Source organism: Macrotis lagotis, chromosome 4 (assembly GCF_037893015.1).
Source record: "Macrotis lagotis isolate mMagLag1 chromosome 4, bilby.v1.9.chrom.fasta, whole genome shotgun sequence".
NCBI lineage: Eukaryota > Metazoa > Chordata > Mammalia > Peramelemorphia > Peramelidae > Macrotis > Macrotis lagotis.
The window spans coordinates 149,644,925-149,666,640 of NC_133661.1; the positions used below are offsets into that span (position 1 = coordinate 149,644,925).

Consider the following 21,716-nt stretch of genomic DNA (forward strand, 5'->3'; position numbering starts at 1 on the left):
TGAATGAAAGAATGAATGAATGAATGAATGAATGAATGAATAGGCTTCACTGATAAAAGAAGCAAATAATGTTCAATAAGTTTATGAAAGTGGGACTATATAATTTTTATTAGCCAGAACAGTTGGTTACATCAATTCCATCACAATTACTAGTTGTTGCACATTTGTAGGGCAGTTTGTGTGTGTGTGTGTGTGTGAGAGAGAGAGAGAGAGAGAGAGAGAGAGAGAGAGAGAGAGAGAGAGAGAGAGAGAGGGAGAGAGAGGGGGAGAGAGAGATTTACATAATTTTTTGTATACATGCTATTTACATTTTATAAAAACATTTTCCCTATAGAATTAACTTCTTCATGGAAAGAATTATTTCATTTTTCTTTGTCTTCCTAGAGACTTTAGAAGGCATTTAAAAATATGCTTGTTGATTGAAAAATACCACATGAGATGTTGAGACTTAGCCTCCAGTTCTGTCTTTGCCTCCAAAAAATGGGGATATTGTACAAGTTGCTTTCACCATCTGAGCCTCAGTTCCCTCACTTGTGAAATGATCAGACAAGATTATGAAACCAAACAACTTTAAAAGACTGAAGCCTGCTGATCAATGCTATGACAAATTAAAATAAGAAAGGACTGGTCAGGAAGCATGTTATCCATTTCCTGACAGAAAAATGATGGAATAATGATACAGAAAAGGATATATATTTTTTATACATCTACAATGTGTAAATTTACATGGTTTTTGCTTTTTTTCAAAATGGTATGAGATGCAGAAAGATAAGAAGGTGAGAAAATAAATACTCCTTAATTTAAAATATATTAATGAATATTCTTTAATATCTTTTACTATCCTAATATTAAATGGTCAGAGATCCTCTTTGTTCTTCTGCCTTTTCCTACCTGTATTTTCAAATCATACACACAGACACACACTTGGCAGATCTGAAATCCTGTGAGATTTTGAGTTCCTTGGGCTATTTTCCCCTTCTCTATCTGATACTAAACTTCCTAGCTTCATAAATAATTTAGCTTATAATCAAATAAATCAATCAACATTGACTGCTTACTGTACCAAAGGAACTAGGCTGGCCCCTGGGGAATAACTGAGGATACAGGGTAGCAGCAAGGTGTAGTAGCTATAATATAGTATAATGAAAGGGACATGGGATTTGTAGTAAGGAGAGAAGTAGGGTTCAATCCCAGCCTTGATCCTTACTAGCTAAGTGACCATAGGAAAAATACAATCTCCTGGAATCTGTTTCCATAGCTGGAAAATGAGGATAAGAATATCTGCACTTGTTACTTGCCAGAGTTTCTATGGTGAAAGTGTTTTAAAAACTTTAAGTTGCTATAAATGTGAGCTATTATATAATAAGGGTCTAATGGATGGTACAATGATGCTTGTAAGAATACAGGAGAGAGAGAGAAAAATCACTTGAAAGATCATAGAGGAAGTGAGATTTGGCCTGTGTTTTCAAGAAATTTAGATGAAGAACAGTAGGAAGGATATTTTTCTTTTTTAGATGGGAAGATAGAAATGTGTATTTTGAATTGGGCTGGAGCAGTGTTGTATTGGAGAGTAGAGGAGGATAAGCCTGGAGAGGGAGTTTGGGGCCAGATTATGGAGGGATATGAATGGTAATCTAAAAAGTTTGAACTTTCTCCCATATGCAAAGCAACCTGTTAAAAATTTCAATCAGACAAGTACTTCAATTGGGGAATGGCTTAGCAAACTGTGGTATATGTATGTCATGGAACACTATTGTTCTATTAGAAACCAGGAGGGATGGAAGCCTGGAGGGATTTGCATGAACTGATGCTGAGTGAGATGAGCAGAACCAGAAAAACACTGTACACCCTAGCAGCAACATGGGGGTGATGTTCAACCTTGATGGACTCACTCATTCCATCAGTGCAACAATCAGGGACAATTTGGAGCTGTCTGCAATGGAGAATACTATCTGTATCCAGATAAAGAGCCATGGAGTTTGAACAAAGTTCAAGGCCTATTCCCTTTAATTTAGGAAAAAACCCAGATACCTTATTATCTGATCTTGTTATCACTTAGACTTTTTTGTCTCTTCCTTAAGGATATGATTTCTCTCTCATCACACTCAATTTGGATCAATGTACAACATGGAAACAAAGTAAAGACTGACAAATTGCTTTCCATGGTGTGTGGGGGGAAGTAAGATTGGAGGGAAAATTTTTAAACTCAATATCTTTAATAGAAAAAAAATTTTAATCAGGGAAATAGGATCACAAGAACACAGATCTTAAGCTAGAAGAGATCTCATAGATCATCTATTTCAACTTCTTATTTCATAGTTGAGGATACGAAGAGGTAGGCAATGAAATGACTTGTCCAAAGTCATACCTACTACACAAAGCAGGAAGTGACAGAATCATAATTTGAACCCGTCCTCTTATTCCAGTATATTTTCCACTGTATCAGTGCTGCTTCAATATGAGTAATTAAGTGGTATTTTAGGAAAGATAACTATTTTGGGATGGACTGGCTTAATGAGAGATTGTTAGAAGACCAGTTAGAAGACTATTTCAATAGTCTAGGTGTTAAGAGATGAGAGCTGAATTAGCATAATGGTGCTAGAAAAGATGAGGTAGATGAGGAAGAAATCATAAAAGAAAAGAAAAGAAAATATTTCATAAGCTCGACTTATGGATGTGGTTTCTGTCCTCCCAAAGCCAAAGTATCCTGGGATTATAAATTAGGTATCTGGGAGCCTGTGTGATTTTTCCAGGCTATTTCAGCAGCATTTGCATAATAAGCTTTATACCAGCAACTCAAAAGAATTATTTCTCCTACATTTCAATCTAGGAGCAGAAAATTTTGTTTAGGAAAGAAGTTATGGTAGCTTACAGCCAATCACTAATGATCTAACATCTAACTGTTCTTCTCCTCCCATTTATAGTATCCTATTGTTGAATGTCTAGAGATAATATGAAAGAGGCTGAGAGTGGTCAGTTTGTTTATTTTGTCTGTCTTCCTGATCCACACAGGAATTAGTTTAGCTGTGACAAGTGATACTGATGGTGAAGGCAAATTAAAAAAATTGGCTTTACTGTAGTATAGTCTGTGAATTTATGTTGATAGTCTGGTTGTTCTCTTTGAAACTGTGACTATGAATACACCATTAAGCAGAATTAGAACCAATTGGGGTAGAAGTAGAGACATCATTTAATATTTTAGTCAATTTAACATTTAAGTAATAGGACAATATCAGGTCAAAGACCATCTTTTTGACAAAATTCATTGAGTGATACCATACGGCACTGAGCCACAGATTAATACAGTAACTGTAGCAAAATGTTTATAGATTCCCAGAAAGGCAAAGGAGAGGGCTATGGTGGGCATGAGTAGACTGTAATTCATCACCAGTCAAGAACTGCTTAAGAGAAATGTTGCTAAGAATATCATCAGGGAGTTGTATGACTGGAAGAGAAGGTGGAACAGTCATATGGCAAGAGTGAGCATAACCAGTGACTATTTCACATGATCACTGGTATTCTTCAGTCTAAAAAGGTTTAGAGAAAAAATGACTAAGAAATCATAACTCCTATGAGGTATCAAGACTTGAAGACTTAATTCTTCAAATAAAAACCACTGATGAATGTAGACGTGCTAGATTGACTAAGGAATATCCATTTCTTCCAGGAAAAGATTTGCTATTTTGAGGTTTTCATCAATTTAAACATACTCAAAGAATTTTATTTTCAAAAAATAAGTATTATGAATGAGATTATGAAACCAAACAACTTTAAAAGACTGAAGCCTGCTGATCAATGCTATGACAAATCAAAATAAGAAAGGACTGGTCAGGAAGCATGTTATACATCTCCTGACAGAGAAATGATGGAATAATGACACAGAAAAGGATACAATATAGTACAGAAAAGGATTTAGTATAAATGATCTCTTTCCCATGCCCCTGTTCTATATTACAATTGTCTGTGGGACATTTCCACCTGAATAATCTACTAATACCAGAAATTCAAAAAGTTTGAAGTCAGGCATCATCTTCTCTCAAAACATTTTATTCTTTCTGACATATTTTTCTGTTGATGGCTACCTTATATCTCCAGACTCAAAATCTTATCTGTGAATTCTCCCTCTCCCACTCTCCTTACATCAAATTTGTCATCATGAAGATGATTATATCTCTGAAATATATAAAACATTTATCAGTATAGTCAATTTTATTCCCCAGGGACACCTCTCAAGTTCAGATTCTCATAATTTTTGCTTTCATGAGCATGAAAATGTTCTCTTTACTGGTTTTCTTAATTCCTTTCCTCTCTTTTCTAATCTATTCTGTATATTGTTGTCATTAAACTTTCTAAAGAACTGACTTGATCTAAAAACAAAATGTTTCAGTTACAGGAACCCATGGCTAAAGAGGTGAAATAGATAAACAAATAGTTTGTTGTCCTTAGTTCTGTCTGATTCTTAGTGATCCCATGGACCATAGTATGCAAGGTCCTTCTATGCTCCACTATTTCCTGAAACCAGTTATATGACAATTCCTATCCACATCTTATCCTCTTCTGTCCCCTTCCCTAATGTATCAAAAACCAAAATTAAGGATGCTGGGAGAAATATAAATAATCTCAGCTATGCAGATAATACCACTTTGGGTAGAAAGTGAAGAGGAATTGAGAAGCATCTTGCTGAGGGTAAAAGAAGAAAGTTTAACATCAAAAAAAATTTCTCTTAAGATCCTGGCAAGTGGCCCCATCACTTCCTGGCAAACAAAGGGAGAAGACATGGAAGGAGTATCAGATTTTATATTCTTGAGCTCAAAAGATCACTGCAGACAGTGACTACAGCCTTGAAATTAAAAGATGCTTGTATCTTGGAAGTAAAACTAAGGTAAATCTGGACAGCATACTAGAAAACAGAAACACCTTGCTGCCAAAGGTCTATATAGTCAAGCTATGGCTTTTCCAGAGCAATGTATAACTGAGACTTGGACTATAAGGGCAGCTAGGTATTTCAGTTGATTGAGCACCAGCCTTGGAGTCAAGCTGGCCTGAGTTCAAATCGGTCTCAGAAACTTGATACTTACTAGCTGTGTGACTTTGGGCAGGTCACTAAACCCTGATTGCCTTGCATCCAGGGTCATCTCCAGTCATCCTGATTCATATCTGACCACTAGACACAGATGGCTCTGGATCAGAAAGTGAGACTGATGACTTAGCATAGCACCCTCTCACCCCCAACTCAAATCCAATTTACTTAGTTGTCATGAAATCACTTCCCTGATGTCATGGCCTTTGACAACAAAGGACAAACATTGTCACAAAGAAAACTAAGTACCTGAGAATCAACACTTTTGAATTATGATGTTGGAGGAGACTTCTGAGAGTAACAGTAAAAAGATCAATTGTAAAGAAATTAATTCAGTCTATTCATTAGAAGGTCAAATACTGAAACTGAAGCATAGATACTTGGGTTGCATAATGAGAAGATGGGACTCAATGGAAAAGACTCTACCTACCAGGTCTAATGTTGGGAAAGATTGAAGGCAAAAGGAGAAGGGGATAGCAGAGGATGAAATGGATAGTGTCATGGAAACAATGAACATGAGCTTTGACAGACTTTGATAAATAGTGGTGTGTTATGGTCCATGGTGTCATGAAGAATATATAGTATAAATCCAATCTTAAATTTTGCTTTTACAATTAGCTACATACCCCTATGCTTCCTTACCTACAGCAATGACCTCTTAATTGCTAGATCCAGTATCTTCATTCTTCTTGTTTTCTTTGTAGCTCTTAATATTGTCACTTACTCTGATCATACACCTCATTTTACTTGATCTATTGCAATCTCTTCCTAATCAGCCTTTCTGCATTAAGTGTTTTCCTCATTCTAATACATCCTAAACAAAGTTGCTAAAGCAATTTTCCTACAGGCCACATTGCTAACCCAATTCATTAAATTCCAGTGATTCCTTATTATATCTGGGATCAAATATAAATTCCTGTTTGGCTTTTTTTTTAGTTTTTACAAGGCAATGGGGTTAAGTGACTTGCCCAAGGCCACACAGCTAGGTAATTATTAAGTGTCTGAGACCGTATTTGAACTCAGGTCCTCCTGACTCCAGGGCCGATGCTCTGTCCACTGTGCCACCTAGCTGTCCCTCTGTTTGGCTTTTAAAGCCTTAACATCCCAGTCCCAACTTTTCCAGTCTTGGAAATACCAAATACAGAATACTAAATACTTTCCAATACTAAATACTGAATAGCCCTGCTGCTCCATTTTTGCATGAAATATTCCATTGATATTTAGAATTTTTTTGAAGAGACTTCTTGTCTTTCTCTTTTTATTATTTTCTTCTATTTCTTTGCATTGCTTTTTCACTGTTTTTTGAAATTCTGCATTGTAGGTTTTATGTTTTCCTTTTTCCATTCTTTCCTCAGTTATTTATAAAGCCTCATCAGCTAGCCATTTTGCTTTCTCTTCTTTTTTGAGAGAATATTTTTTGTGTTCTGACCATAGATCTTCAGGCACTCTATCTAATGCCTTAGAGTTATTCATCACTTTTACCTGATATTGATGAGTGTTATTGAGGTCATTGGTGGTTTTCCCTACTTTCTTCAATGTCTGTATTTTGCAAGAAGAAGTTCCTGATCAGGTCCTACTTTAACTGATTGTATTGAGCTTCTCCACTTTTGACTGCAAAGTTTATAATCAATCTGATTTCAGTACTGATGTTCATGTGATGAGTTGACTCTTGGGTTGTTAAAAAAAGTGTTTGCTATGATCAGCTAATTATCTTGACAGAATTCTATTAGTCATTACCCTGCCTCATTTTACATTCTAAGGCCAACTTGCCTGTTATTCCAATTATCTTTTGTTTTCCTACTTAAGTATTCCAGTTCCCTATGATGAATGTGATATATTTTTTTTGAATTATTTCTAGAAGATGTTGCAGGTCTTTACAGAACTGATAAAATTTGACCTCTAGTATCAGTGGTTGGAGCATACTGTGATGCTGAATAGTTTGCCCTGAATTCTAATGATATTTTGTCATTTTTGAGATTATACCTCAATTCTGCTTTTTTGTACCTTTTATTGAATATGAGGGCCCCTCCATTTCTTTTTTTTTCTTTTAGCTTTTGCAAGGCAATGGGGTTTAAGTGACTTGCCCAAGTTCACACAGCAAGGTAATTATTGTCTGAGGCTGGATTTGAACTCAGGTCCTTCTGACTCCAGGGCTGGTACTCTATCCATTATGCCACTTTGCTACCCCTGCTACTCCATTTCTTGAGGAATTCTTGCCTACCACACTATGTGTAATGATCATTTGAATTAAATTCACCATTTCCATCCATTTAAGTTCAGTGACACAAAAATTACCAATTTTTAGATCTTTCCATCTCCTGTTTGATTATGTACAGCTTACTTGGGTTCATAAATCTTATATTCCAGGTTCCTATGCAATATTAATCTTTACAGCATTGAACTTTCCTTTTTTTCACCAGACTCATCCACAGTTTTGGAATAACTACTTCATTGGTTCTGAAGTTACTTTGTAGCTGTCCTCTGCTCTTCTCCAGTAGCATGTTGGACATCTTCTAACTCAAGGAGCTCATCTTCCAGTATCATATCCTTTATCATTTTAACACTCTTCATGGGGCTTTCTTGGCAAAAATACTAGAATGATTTGTTAGTTCCTTCTCCAGTGTATCACCTTTTGTCGGAAGTTCCCACTATGACCTGTCCATCTTGGGTAATCCTGAACAGCATAGCTCATAGTTTCATTGAGTTATAAAAGTCCCTTTGCCATGACAAGACTGTGATCCAGCTGGAGAAACAAAAAGTTCCCACCTTCAAAGGGCTTTACATTCTAAGGAAGGGAATACAATAGGCAAAAAGTATTCTACTCTCACCTCTCCAAGACTTCTACTTTCTCTACTGTGACAGTTCTACCTTATTCATGACAGGGTACCCCACAGCCCCCAGCACAAGGTGTTGCACATAGTAAAAATTATTAGTGACTAGTTATATTTCCTCAGTGTCTCCTGTGTTATCATGATAGGTAGATAATGATCCCATCCCATTTAGACCTAATACCTTTAATAGGCAAGAACATATCTCCAATGTTCACTTAGTATAGCAAGAACTTTCATTCATTTATTCAATGAACATTTATCAAGTACCTGTTCTTGGTACTTTAGAAATACCCAGGATATGTGTTCAGAATGGCCAAGTAACATAGTCATTCCTTCTGAGGGGGGGGGGCTGGATAAAATCATGGAGCTAATGGAAACAGAGATTCTAGTGCCTGGCTATGGAGAGTGTTCCCATCATGCCCATGAAAAGGTATTGATTGGGGTGGAGGAGAGGTACACTGGGCTGCCTACTGTGTTTACCTCTGCCTCCCTGCCTCTACCTTGTTTGGAAGATGACTTTGTAAGCTTCACAATGTCTGAAGGAATTTGGACTTTTTATATTTCCATTCTTTGTCTAATAGTATCCCTGGGCCAGATGATGGCAATGTTTGAATTATGAGACTAAGACAGAATAGGAGAAGATTCAAGGCTCTACAAAGAACCTAAAAGAAAAATTAAGCCATATATGAGTTAAATCATTAGAATACTAGCAAAAAGGATTTCTGGGAACTCTGAGTTTCCCCTTTGGTCCTATATGCAATCTTAAGTTTGAGCTAATTTACTTTAGGATTCTGTTTGGAGAATCTGTCACAGACTTTTAGGAAAATGTTTTATAGAAACTATACCTACTGTAGTAACAATTTTAAAGGCTAAGTTTGGTTAACTGATATGACTGATAAGCATGATGTGGTATAGTTTTTAGAACTGCTAACTCTCTCCTCTCCAATCCCTCAGAGTTACCCATGTAGCTCTGTGAGAACACACTAAAAATGCTTTGGGGAATCTAGTCATTTAATGTAAATGGGGGTTGAGATAGTCACTCATAGCATGTACAGATACAATAAAGGAGATATCTTTATTTAAAGACCCTCTGGTGCCTAACATCAAGGGGCCTATTAAATTAATATCACACAGGATGTTCCATGTAGAACTCAAGTAGAAGAGAGATTACTATTTCTGGAAAGATTCTCCAAATGTTCCTATTTGTGAATGGCATTATATTATATCATGTCACAAAACACTGCAGAGGTTCCTAAGTGAAACCCAGAATCACTCTAAAGAGTTTGGTTCAAAAGTATATCAGAAAAAACTAAATGGACGAAGAATGTCTATTGTCTAGACAAGGATATGTAATTATATGGACAACCTGAAGAGTTTGTCCATCAGCACTTTTTCTTAGATAGATTTGGTAGATGAACAATGAACTGGGTCCAGGATTAAGGAAACAAAATAGAGGGGACTGGATTATATTTGTGAAATTGGTCAGTGCTTTCAGTGGCCCCCATATTTCTCTAAATAAAAATCCCATCTTGTTAATATTAACGTTCTTCTGGCAACATTATACAACTGCAAATCAAAGAATGCCATAATCACTAAGGAATTAAAAAAAAATCATCCAAAGGGCAAAAGAGAGAGGTATGGTAGATATAAATAGGTTATAGCATATCATAAATGGATTATTCAGTAAACAAAAAAGATGTTTGACCAGGATTGAATAGAGCAGTCTTTCAGTGAGATCGTCAACTCATGTACTGAATTGGTACATAATAGGTAATGAAGATAAAAAATAAAATCCCTAGCTTACTACATGAATCTCATGTAGAAGATTTACTGAACCATATAGAAAAGAGTCCCACAGGATGAGAAGGCTGGACTATGATTTTACTTCTGGATGAACTACTTATATCATTCAGATCACCAACTGAAGTATTTAAATATAAACATATACTTGGTATAATTAATTAAAAAGTACATTAAAATGACTTCCCCCACCTTAAGTAATCTGTCAGGGTAAATAAAGTGTTACCATACTAAGTCTACTTTATTCTTGGCCAGGGGGGAAAACACAATCAAATTGAATTCCAGACAAGATTCTAAATTCATTTCAAATCATTTGGGAAACATTTCTTAAATGATGTTGAGAAGAATTCTTTAAAATATCTTGAGTGGATAACTTATTCCTTTCTCTCTTTTTTCTTCCCAATGTGCTTCCTTGCCCTTTTCTCATTTTTCTATCAATTTATTTTTTCTTTAATTGGTGTTGTTGTGTCAGATTTTGTACATTTTGAGCTCTTCACTTCTCTTTTTTGGGCTTCATTTTTCTTATCTTTAAAATGAGAAAATTTTTCTCATCTTTAAAATAAACCAGAGAGCAGCTGAAGCCTCTTCCAGTTCCAGAAGGGGTACTTTATAGTAATGGGGGATAATACATACAAACAGACAGAAATAGATGATAAGTTGAAATCAGAAAACAGCAAACTCTTCAGAGCGATTGGAACAAAGTATGTGAAGGGAATAAGATTGGAAAGATAGGTTGGTCAGATCATTGAGGGTCTTAAATGATGGATTTAGGAGTTTGTATTTTTGTCCTCGAGGCAGTCAATCAGTACCAAAAGGTCTTTGATGCTGGAAAACAATGTCAGAACTTTGCCTTAAGAAGATAATTTGGGGCAGCAGCTAGATGGCCAGTGGATAGAGCACCAGCCCTGGAGTCAGCTCTGGAGTTAGGAGGACCTGAGTTCAAATTCAACCTCAGACATTTAATACTCACTTAGCTGTGTGACCTTGGGCAAGTCACTTAATCCCACAGCCTTGCACCCCCCCCCCCAAAAAAAGATAATTTTGGCAGTTTTGTGTGACACATGAATTAGGAGAAAGTCTAGGGGCAAGGAATACAATTAATGGACTACTACAATAGTTCAGGTACAAAATTGTGACTGCATGTATGAGTGGAGAAATCTAAAATTGTTTTTTCTTTTTTAGGTTTTTTTGCAAGGAAATGGGGTTAAGTGGCTTGCCCAAGGCCACACAGCTAGGTAATTATTAAGTGTCTGAGGCCAGATTTGAACTCAGGTACTACTGACTCCAGGGCTGGTGCTCTATCCACGAGCCACCAACTGCCCCTGAAATCTAAAGTTTTATACTTAGTTAACTAGGAGGATGTTAATTTCTTCAACAAAAATGGAAGTTTGGAAGGAAAAAAAAAGGCTAGGATTAGGCGAGGTAAGAATTCTGTTTTGGACATATCAAGTTTGAGGTGACCACAGACTAACCACATGATTACCTGCAGGAAGCTGGATATGTGAAACAAATTCAGGAAAGGGCTACATGTGCTCTGGGATGAATTAGGACTGGCATTAAGTTGAATTGAGATGATAATTGAATCCTTGAGAGTGAATAAGGGCCAAAGGAAAGAACATATAGGAAATGGATGATAACCAATAAAGAAGATTAAGGAGTAGTGAGGTAGGAAAGAGAAACAAAAGTTCTGTGAGGGAAGCCACAGAATATAGGGTGATTAGCGGCAATGGATCATTAAATCATAGATTTAGAGTTGGAAGAGACCCTATAACATTATTTTATATTTGAGGAGTCTGAAGCTGAGAGAAGTTCAGTGCCTCCCCCTTGGTCACAGAGCTAGTACCCCAAGGGAGGATTTGAACCACAGGTCTGCCATATAGCTGCCAAAGGCAAAGTAAAATGAAAGCTAAAGGATGAAGACTTCACCATGTTTAAAGCCAAGTGGAAAAGGGACAAAATCAAAGCCTTTACAAACCAGTCTCAAGAATCACCAAAATATCAACCTTTCAAAAATTAATAAATTTTTGCCATTTGATTTGGATTCAGGAAATACAAAGTTATACTCAAAAGAATCCTTATCAGAAGTTACATATATATTCATATACATTATGTATTCTTATGTGATTTTTCTTTTTTTCCAATTACATTTAGTTTTTTTTAAGATTTTGAGTTCCACTTTTTTCTCCCTCCTTCCTTTCCCTCCCCTCTACCTTTGAAATGTCGGGCACCCAGTCCATGAAATCATTTGATCTAGTGCTGCTATGTTAACCACTGGTGGGACTTGAAATTCAATAAATCTTGGAGTTTAGGGATGAATTAAATGTGTGACCAAATATAGGTCTAATTTTTAAACTGGTAATTTTGTATGGCCTATAAGTGATATTATAAATATCCAAATTGTCCTTGGCAGAAAAATGGTTCCCTACCCCTGCAATATACATTGAGTATGGTAGATTACATCCTTTCTTTAAGAATTTATATAGTAATATGACATAACAATCAAAGAGGAGGTGTGGTTGGGTCATGATCTCCCTTGTTCAACAGAGTACCTACCTTGACCAGAGAATCAATATCCTAAAATCTAAGTATGTGTTTTCATGGTCCAGACTTGTAATTTCAGCAGTGTTGGGAAGCTCCTCTGCTAATACAGACTCATCTTTAATTTCTAACATTGGTGAATTCTCTATACCACTGGTGTCAAACAAAAAGAAACAGGGACCACTAATCTGTACATAAGGATCCCTGCAGGTCATATACTTAGTTTTAAAAATGTAATAATGTTTTTTGTATTATCTCTGTTTTACTAAGTATTTCCCAATTGAGTAGGGTTTTGAGCACTGGGGAATGTAGCTGGAAGTTGTGTGTTTGATTTTTTTCGGTCTAGAGCATTGACAAGTTAAGTGACTTGTCTAGTGTCAGAGTCAGCACTTGAACTCAGTTCTTCCAGGTTCTAAAACCAATTTTTTTGTCTACTAGATTATGATTTTTCTAATATATGTATACATATATTATGGAAAAGAAAAATCTCTAAGTAGAATATTCTTAGATTGGCAAAATAATACTTGAACTTGAATAATATTAGAACTTTTTCTATTTAAGAAACCATCAGCATCATTTACATATCTATAAGTCATTTTAAAAAAGTAAAAAAATTAGATGATTTTTCTTTCAACTTAAGAACCAAATAATGTCATTTTCTGACATGTCAAATATGTCATATATTGAATATAAAATTTCCCTTCTGTTCTGTCTTAAAAAAGAAAATCATTCAGTATGATTCTATTTCACAAAGGGGGCTGAACTGTCCCTTTATACTAAAGAATAACTTATTTTCTACATTGCTCAAAATAATATCCAATAGCTTTGGCTTTCTTTTTGAATTATTTTTTACCCTGAAAATAAATTGGCCTCTATATTCAGAAGTATAAGCTAATATCTCTTCTTGATATTTATAATTAGAAATGGCAACATTTAAAGATATTCAACTCAAATGGAAACAAACACCTAATTTTCACCTCTCATTTTGTTACCACATCAAATTTTCCTGAAATCCTCATTTTCACTGCATAAAAACCACTTGTCTTGGGGGAAAAAAAATGAATTGATTGTTTATGGCATGCCATCGCATCAAAGAATCCTAAGAAGATATTTAATATAACATGAAATGTAATACTATAAGCAAAAATATCCTTCCCAACTAAAATATTTAGTACAGATGTAGACATTTAAATGTGTATCCAGTTGAGTTTGCTTAGGTAGGAAACAAGGATAAAAAATGAATCCAGAAACATAGAAAGTCAGGCATGATTTCAAAGAGGTTAATATAAATGTTGCAGTTCTCTAGGGACCTTCACAAATCTTCTGGCATCTGGCTTTCTGGCTCCAAAGGATAGTGTCTGATTTTGTAATTACAGTTGGTGGCCTGCTAAAAACTATGTTTCTGTTGAAGATGTATTATGGTAACTGCAAGGCTATTTCCTTGAATCATCCAGATGCTGTACCTCTTGATCACATGAAGTGTGTTTATATTCAATCTCTGAAATCTGACTGGGGTACAATAGCTGAGAAGGAAATCAGTTTGTTCTCTTGAGAATACTGGGGGTTACCATAGATAAAATGTCACCATGTTTAACCTCTGTCTGGGTGGAGACAAAGCCTATGACTGTTATCTTGTTAAAAGGAGTCAGATTTTCTATTGGTCTATAATGAACTTTGTAGCACAGCCATCATAGATGGTGACTGCTAGTGTGGCTGATTCTATCTTGGGAAATAACTAGGTCTTCCAGACCTATAGAAGGATGATTCTCAATTTCAAAGCAGTTGCTACTGGTAAAATCAATTTTACTTCAATCAGAAGAGCTGTTCTGAAACACAGGAGTAGGCAAGTATATGGTCAGTTAGCTTCTTCAGAGGAGCTAGAATCAGTTTTGAAGTCATTGACAAAAATGGTGGAGAAAATGAGAAACACTAAAGTGAAATGATCTACCCAAGGCCATTTTTGTCTTGATGATAACATTTACAATTAGAAGGAACCTTAATCTAGTCCATTTAATGATGGAAGTCAGAAGTAGGATACTGGGCTCTTGAATTGAATTATTCCAAGCAACATCTTTGAAGGGTAGAATGAGGAAAAAGGTAAAATAATGTTTGCTCTCAGTCAACCAAGTAGATATAATTAAACTAATGACATAAATGTGACGATACAGAGCTCTTTTCTTTTCTGGTTGCCTAGGATTTGGCTGCTATTTTCAAACCTCATCTTCATTGCTCTGTTTAGTTTTCACTTCCCCTTACTGACTATCCCTCAATGTCACAGAGTTTCCACTCATAAACTCAGCTTTTAGCAGGATGGACAATGTCAGTAGCCAACTGGTTTACAGCTGTTTTGAGGTGCTTGCTTACTTAAATACATTTCAGAAGGGAGAGTGGTTCTCTATTACTGTACCTTTTCTTAAAAACATTTTCATAAATGTGAATGATAAATATCAGTTTTATAGGATGTCATTGACTATGTGTTTTGTCCATAACAATAGTTTACAAAATATACAAAACTTTTTTAAATTGTGGACTATGATAACAGTTCTGTATCAGGAAGTGTCTGATTTTGGAAGAGGAAAATAACCAGATTTGTTAATTGGGCATATGTTGTTTCTTGGAAAATATTTCTTAGTCTAGTAATCCAGTATAAAATACATGATGCCTTGCACATAGAAGGCATACAAAATATACCCATTGTCAATGAATGCCAGAATTACAAGTTTAACTGGAGGGATTAGAAAAGCTTGATGAGATTGGTTAGTGCTATTTTTCAGGTAATGAATGGATGATCTGGTGCCAAAGCCTTGTAACTTGGGTTAGAGAAAAATGTATTTGATGAGTAAACTAGTCAAAGATTTTAAGTCAAAGACTACATGATAGAAAGAAAAATAATAGATGCTCTTGAATACCAGAACTCATAAGATTTGGGGCTTAACATGACCTTAAAACCAGAACCAGGCAATTGTGGCTTTGTCCAGAGTGCCAAAATTTACTGTGCAAATTCTAGTAAAAACAACTCAAGTCCCTAAGTAGCAAGAAGATGAGTTATAACATAGGAAAGTACCAGATGGAGAGATTCCCCATTTCCCCCAAATACACAGATCCTTGGTGAATTCCTCTCTGATCTTAGTCTATCCTGTTCTTTTTTCCTAAAGCAGTTCCATGGCAGAGGAGGGAAAACTGGATTGCTATCAAATTGTCAACTGTATATCTTAATCTACCAAGGACATTTTGAGGTAGCTGGGTGGCAGAGCCTTCAAGTCAGGAAGACAAATTCAAATTCTGCCCTAGATTAGCTTGAGTCTGAGTGAGTGAGTTAGGGAGTACAGTAGATGAGAGCTCTGGACTTAGAAATCACGAAAAGAATTCAACTTCTGCCCCCAACACTTAATAGCTTTGTGACATTGGGCAAGTCTCTCTGTTGTCCTCATTTTCCTCATCTGTAAAATAAGGGAGTTAAGACTTCCATTCCAGCTTGAAGTCTACAATCCTGTTATTTATGGTATTGCTTCCTTCCTACCCTCAATTATTAGCTAGAGGTAATACAGACTAACTTCCTCATTTTACATTAGAGAAACTAAAGAACCAAAGAGATTAGGAAGTAGGAAAAACCATGAATTTCTCTCAGTAAAGTATATACAGCAAGTGAAAAAAAGGCTTCTCTGCTATTTTCCTGCAAGGGGTTGGCTTCATTCTATTAGGACATTCATAGACAACCTTGAAGATTCTAGTTTAATGAGCCTATTATTTTCTAACTAAAGTCAATAAATAGCTTTCCTAAACCCTGATGTTCTAGGCATGGTGCCACATCACCTATACTGTTAATCCAGCAAAAGTTAAAAGGGAGACAGGGAAGGCAGGACATTTTACAGGAACCAACTAAGGACTTTTGGCTGACAGTCCATTCTTTTAAGGCATCTTATGGAATTGCTTAAGCAATTAGTTCCTACCCCTTGCCTTTTCTTTGTTAAAGCTAGAACTCTGCAGTGAGTACACTCTGATACTTTTAGGAATTTTGGGTCTTATAATTAAAATAGGTTTATTAGATTGGGAGAAGAATTCTTCTCCCTTTAATACCGTTTTAGGAAACAAAATATTCCACCCAGTCTTATATAATGTCCACCTGACATTTTTGCAAGAAAGTCATTTCACAATGGCTACTTACTCTTCAAATGATTGCAACCATCAGTGTTATACCCCTAGGCACAGTTTTAACCTGATAGGAGTTTATTTTATTTCTTCACACTTAAGTCTACCCCAGTATCCTTTTAGAACAGAGTGACTAGAATGCTAAATCCACAATCTTCTCTGGTTTTTCAAGGGAAAAGTCCATAGTTTTCTAAAGTGAGATAACATCTGTAAAGTACTTTGCATACCTTATGGTATTCTATTAGTAGTAGTTGTAATTGATGTGAAGAGAAAAACGTTAAAATCTCCAATACAGGGGCGGCAGTGGATAGAACACTGGCCCTGGAGTCAGGACTGAGTTCCAATGTGACGTCATACACTTAATAATTACCTAGCTGTGGCCTTGGGCAAGTCGCTTAAGCCCATTTGCCTTGCAAGATCCTTAAAAAAAAATCTCCAATATATTTTTCATCCTTTTAGAGGGAGGGGGAGGAAAGCCCCCCCCCATTTCCTCCTCATCCCTTCCAAGGCTGCTTTCCAAGGCTGCTTTGCCTTTCCTTGTGTCCCGTGTTTGACGCGGCCCTGCTGACGTGTGTCCTATGTTCTTGAGGATCCTGACGTCAAGGAGGCGATGCTCTGCCAGGCAAGTGGTGTGGATTTGAGGGAGGGGTGGGCTGTGCTGAGTCCCCAGCCTCACCTTCTCCTCCAGAACCATCTGGGTCCAGTGGACGACTGGAGATGGGCCTGGAGGCGAGGGGTCGGGGTTCGGCGGCCTGCGGGGGGCACGCAGCTAGTCAGTGTCAAGGATCTGAGGCTGCACTTGAACCCGGGGCAGGTCTCACCCGGAGGCCCGCATGGGCAGCCGGCAGCGGCCAGGCGGCTCAACAGCGCCCACCTGCGGTCTTCCGCGCCCCGGCCGGGCCCAGCACCCCCTCCCCACACCCCCATCCACACCCCATCCACCCCCCAGACACCCCATACGCCCCTCCACGCCCCCTCCGCACACGCTCCCGTCGGGTTCCCGCAGCCCTCTGCGGCGGCGCCGGCTGTCCGCGCCTTCCAGGTGGCACGGACGGACGGACGGACGGACGGACGGACTCCCGGGGCCTGGCCCGAGGGTCGCACCCGGAGCGCGGGACGCCCGGCCCCGCGGGGCCGTGGAGCCCTCGAGCCCCGGCGGGGCGGCCGAGCATCTGCAGCCGGGGCCGCGGCCACGTGCTGGGCTCCGTCCGGCCGCCGCCTCCCCGGCCGCGGGCAGCCGGGCCCCCCGTGCCCGCGGGGGCCGGGCGGGGCCGGGCGGCGCCGGGCGGGGCGCCGGGTGGCCGAGCCCGGGCCGGGCGGCGGGTGGGGGCCCCGGCGCGGTCTGGGACGGAGGAGGGAAAGAGAGGCGAGCGTCCCAGAGTGATGACGCGCTTCCTGCGCTCCCGCGGCGGGGGGCTCCGGGCTGGCGCGCCTCTGCTGCCCGGCCTCGCGCTCGCGCTCGCGCTCTGCCCTCGGCTGTTGTTCGGCGCCTGAAGCCGGCGGCGGCGGCGGCGGCGGCGGCGGCGGCGGGAGCGGAGCGGGCTGCGGGCGCCCCGGGGGCACGCCAGCCGCACACACGGGCAGCGGCCGCTCCGCCACGAGACCCCGAGCGCATCCCCGGTAAGGCACGCGGCTGCTCCGGCTGCCGCTCTCCCTCCGGATGCGGCCACGCCGCGCGGGACTCCTCGTGTCCCCCGCCCCTCGCCCAGGAGGGGAGCGTCTCCCTGCCCCTCGCCCCCCCGCCCTTGCCCGTGTCGGGAGTGATGCCGGGGCCGCCCGGACCCTCGTCCTGCCGGACGGCTCCGGCGCCGGGCACGCCGCACCTGTCCTTGGCGTGTGCACGCTCGGTGCCCCCGGCCCGGAGCCCGGCGCTGGCGGCTCCCTTCGGAGCGGACTCGGGAGCGGACCGCAGCCCGCGGGCGGCCGGGCTCCCCCCTCGGGGCTGCCCCGGCGCCGAGCGCGACCCCCTGGGGCCCCGGGGCCGGAGGGGCAGAGCGCAGCGGCGGCTCGGGCGCCCCGCTCCGGCACAGCCGGCCCCGCTCTGGCTCCCTCCGGCCCCGCTCCGGCCCCTGCAGCCCCGCTCCAGCCCCGCTCCAGCCCCGCTCCGGCACAGCCGGCCCCGCTCCGGCCCCGCTCCGGCCCCGCTCCGGCCCCTCCAGCCCCGCTCCGGACCCCGCTCCGGCCCCTGCAGCCCCGCTCCGGCCCCGCTCCGGCTCCTCCAGCCCCGCTCCGGCCCCGCTCCGGCCCCTGCAGACCCGCTCCAGCCCCGCTCCGGCCAGGACCCCGCTCCGGCTCCTCCAGCCCCGCTCCGGCCCCGCTCCGGCCCCTCCGGCCCCGCTCCGGCCCCGCTCCGGTCCCTCCAGCCCCGCTCCGGCCCCGCTCCGGCTCCTCCAGCCCCGCTCCGGCCCCGCTCTGGCTCCCTCCAGCCCGGCTCCGGCCCCTCCAGCCCCGCTCCGGCCCCGCTCCGGCCCCTCCAGCCCCGCTCCGGCCCCGCTCCGGCCCCGCTCTGGCCCCTCCAGCCCGGCTCCGGCCCCTCCAGCCCCGCTCCGGCCCCGCTCCGGCCCCTCCAGCCCCGCTCCGGCCCCGCTCCGGCCCCGCTCTGGCCCCTCCAGCCCGGCTCCGGCCCCTCCAGCCCCGCTCCAGCCCCGCTCCGGCCCCTCCAGCCCCGCTCCGGCCCCGCTCCGGCCCCTCCAGCCCGGCTCCGGCCCCTCCAGCCCCGCTCCGGCCCCGCTCCGGCCCCGTTCTGGCCCCTCCAGCCCCGCTCCGGCTCCGCTCTGACTCCCTCCAGCCCGGCTCCGGCCCCACTTCCCAAACTAGCGGCGAGCGGCCGCGCCGGGTCCGCGCTCGAGCTCCAGCGCCCTCGGACCCGCGGTCGGGAGCCGCTTCCTCGCCCGCCTTTCACTTTGCGGCTTCGGCTCTCGCCGAGGCGCCGAGCCGGGGCGCGGAGGTCCGGGGAGGGGGCGCGGAGGTCCGGGGAGGGGGCGCGGGGTGGGTGCCGGCCGCTCCGGCTGCCCCCGGCCCGGCCCCGGGTCCGGCCCCGGCCGCCCCGCCCCGCCTGTGTCCGGGCTGACACCTCGCGCCCCGCGGGCCGTGGGAGCGAGGCGGCTTGGAGGCTCGCGTTCGGGATCCTCGATGGGACTCAGTGAAAGACACTCGAGGGCGCCATATTTTTGGTGGGTCTCGGTGGGGGTTGGGGGCCATACACGTGTGTGTGTGTGTGTGTGTGTGTGTGTGTGTGTGTGTGTGTGTGTGTAACAGTTTCTGGGGCTGGTCAGCAAACCCGCGATCCTTCGTTACACGCGGGGGAGGGAGTGGGCTGTGTTTGCCGAAACTTTGTGTGAGGGTGAGAAACTGTATGTGAGAGTGTGTGTCAGTCAGTGTGAGTGTGTGTGTGAGAATGTGTGTATGAGAATGTGTGTATGAGTGTGTGTGGGAATATGTGTCAGTGAGTGTGTGTGTGAGCCAGTGTATGTGACAATGTGTGTGTGTGTGTGTGTGTGTGTGTGTGTGTGTGTGTGTGTAGGTGGGAGCGGTGTCCCCCCGCGGGCCCTCCCTCTCCCCTCCCCTGGCTCCTGTGCAGGGGAACACGCCCATCCAGCCCTGGAGGAGATGCGGGAGCAGAGCGGGGGGGGGGGGGGGGGGGGGGGCGTGCGGAGCCGGGGGGCCGTGCAGGGCCGGGGGGCCGTGCAGGGCCGGGGGGCCGTGCAGGGCCGGGGGGCCGTGCGGAGCCGGGGGGCGTCCGTGGCCCGGCCTCCAGCAGCTCATCTGGACACGCGGAGACCGGCGGGGCCCGGCGTTGGGGCTTGGCCCGGTGAAGCTGGGGGAGCCTGAGTGTCCCCCATGACACTTGGGGGGAGACGCGGGGTCTTCGTGGGGACAAAAAGAGTCAGCCCGGGAGGGCCTTCTGGTGGCAGGGCCCGGGGCCCGGAGTGGCCGCAGATGTTGCCGGACGGTGCCCGGAGGCAGTGGGGAGAGCCGGCGCAGGCAGATGGGAGGCGATTCCGGAGAGGTCCAGGCCAGGAAGAAGGCCCTGTGACACCAGCCGGGCCAGCCGGGCCAGCCGCTTGGCATGCCCAGAGCCTCAGCTTCCAGAAGTAGGGCAGCTAGGTGGCCCGGTGGACAGAGCCCTGGTCCTAGAGTCAGGAGGAAGGGGCGCCTGCGGACACCTGATACTCACTGGCGGGTGACCTCGGGCACATCACTTCACCTTGACCCCCTGGCCTCCACGGCCGGCTCCAGTCATCCCGATTCACCTCCAGCCACTGGACCCAGATGGCTCTGGAGGAGAGAGTTCGGCTGCTGACTTAGCACAGCCCCCCTCACCCAGATTCAGCTTGTGGCCTTCTTGTGGTGTCACCCCTGATGCTGTGGTCTTTATCCTCTGTAAAATGGAGATGCTCAGTCTTGAACAGACCACCTCACAAGGTTATGAAATGAAGCACTCAGGCAAGAACTGCCCTTCAGAAACTGGCCTAAGAAGACAGGGTTCCTTCCAACATGGTGACCTGCAGAATTGCATCCTTTTCCAAGAATGTAGTTCTCTGCATATTCTCACTTTTGTTACTTGTTGGATTGTAAAATTATTTTTATCCTGGGAAAGGGGGAGGGGACGGATAATTTACTTTTAAAGTAAATCTTGTCTTTGTTTTCTGGTGGAAAGGAAGAGGAGTCCGAAGGACTGTGGAAACTGCAGAAATCTTTGTGTTGTTTCCATGCAAGAATGCACCAGGCTTTTTATTTTGCCTTTTGTTGAAATACTGCCATAGTTTTTCAGTTCTGTATGTGCACTTTGGGTCTTCTTTGCACAAACTGGCAGGCATCATAAAGCCTGAGAAAGTGAAATTCCCTTTGGGAGCTGTGCTGTACTGTTAAGGTTTAAGCTGCCCAAGTTGGAGCTCATTAGGTATAGAAAGTTCAGTTTATTTGATCAGTTGCCAGCTAACCTAACCCTGATTACCATTGGATTTACAAAATAATCTCATCTTTGAGAAGAGCTGCTGATCTGACTTCCTATATAGGCATATGTGCAGAACCTTGGGGGCTGAGGGAGGGAAAGAAGACAATTGCTTGCCTGAATACTAATTTCTCCTCTCTCCTACCCCTTTGCATCTTTTTCCTTCTGAGCTAGAACATATAAGCATTGCTATCTGAAGTCTTTCCTGGTTTGTGTTTCTCTTTATCTAGCACAGACTAGCTTTGAAGCAAATCTAATATGGTGATGAAAGATTCCATCTTTTTAAATCTTGCCAGTTATGGAGACACTTGGAACTCTGAAACTTTAGACTGCTTAATTGTACCTGGGCTGAATGACCAACTTA

General features: G+C 43.2%; 1 protein-coding gene across 5 annotated transcripts in view; it reads left to right on the top strand.

The window, feature by feature from the left end:
• The first annotated feature begins 17,933 nt into the window (after nt 1–17,933).
• The window catches only part of TLN2 (talin 2), a 575,338-nt gene continuing 571,555 nt past the window's right edge, over nt 17,934–21,716 (top strand). For 4 of the 5 annotated variants that reach the window (XM_074234301.1, XM_074234300.1, XM_074234295.1 and 1 more), the window contains exon 1: nt 17,934–18,018. The gene's annotated coding sequence lies outside the window, so the exon portion shown is untranslated. Of the gene's footprint in view, nt 18,019–19,509; nt 19,572–21,716 lie in introns of those variants that run through there. The other variant, XM_074234297.1, reaches the window with a different exon arrangement.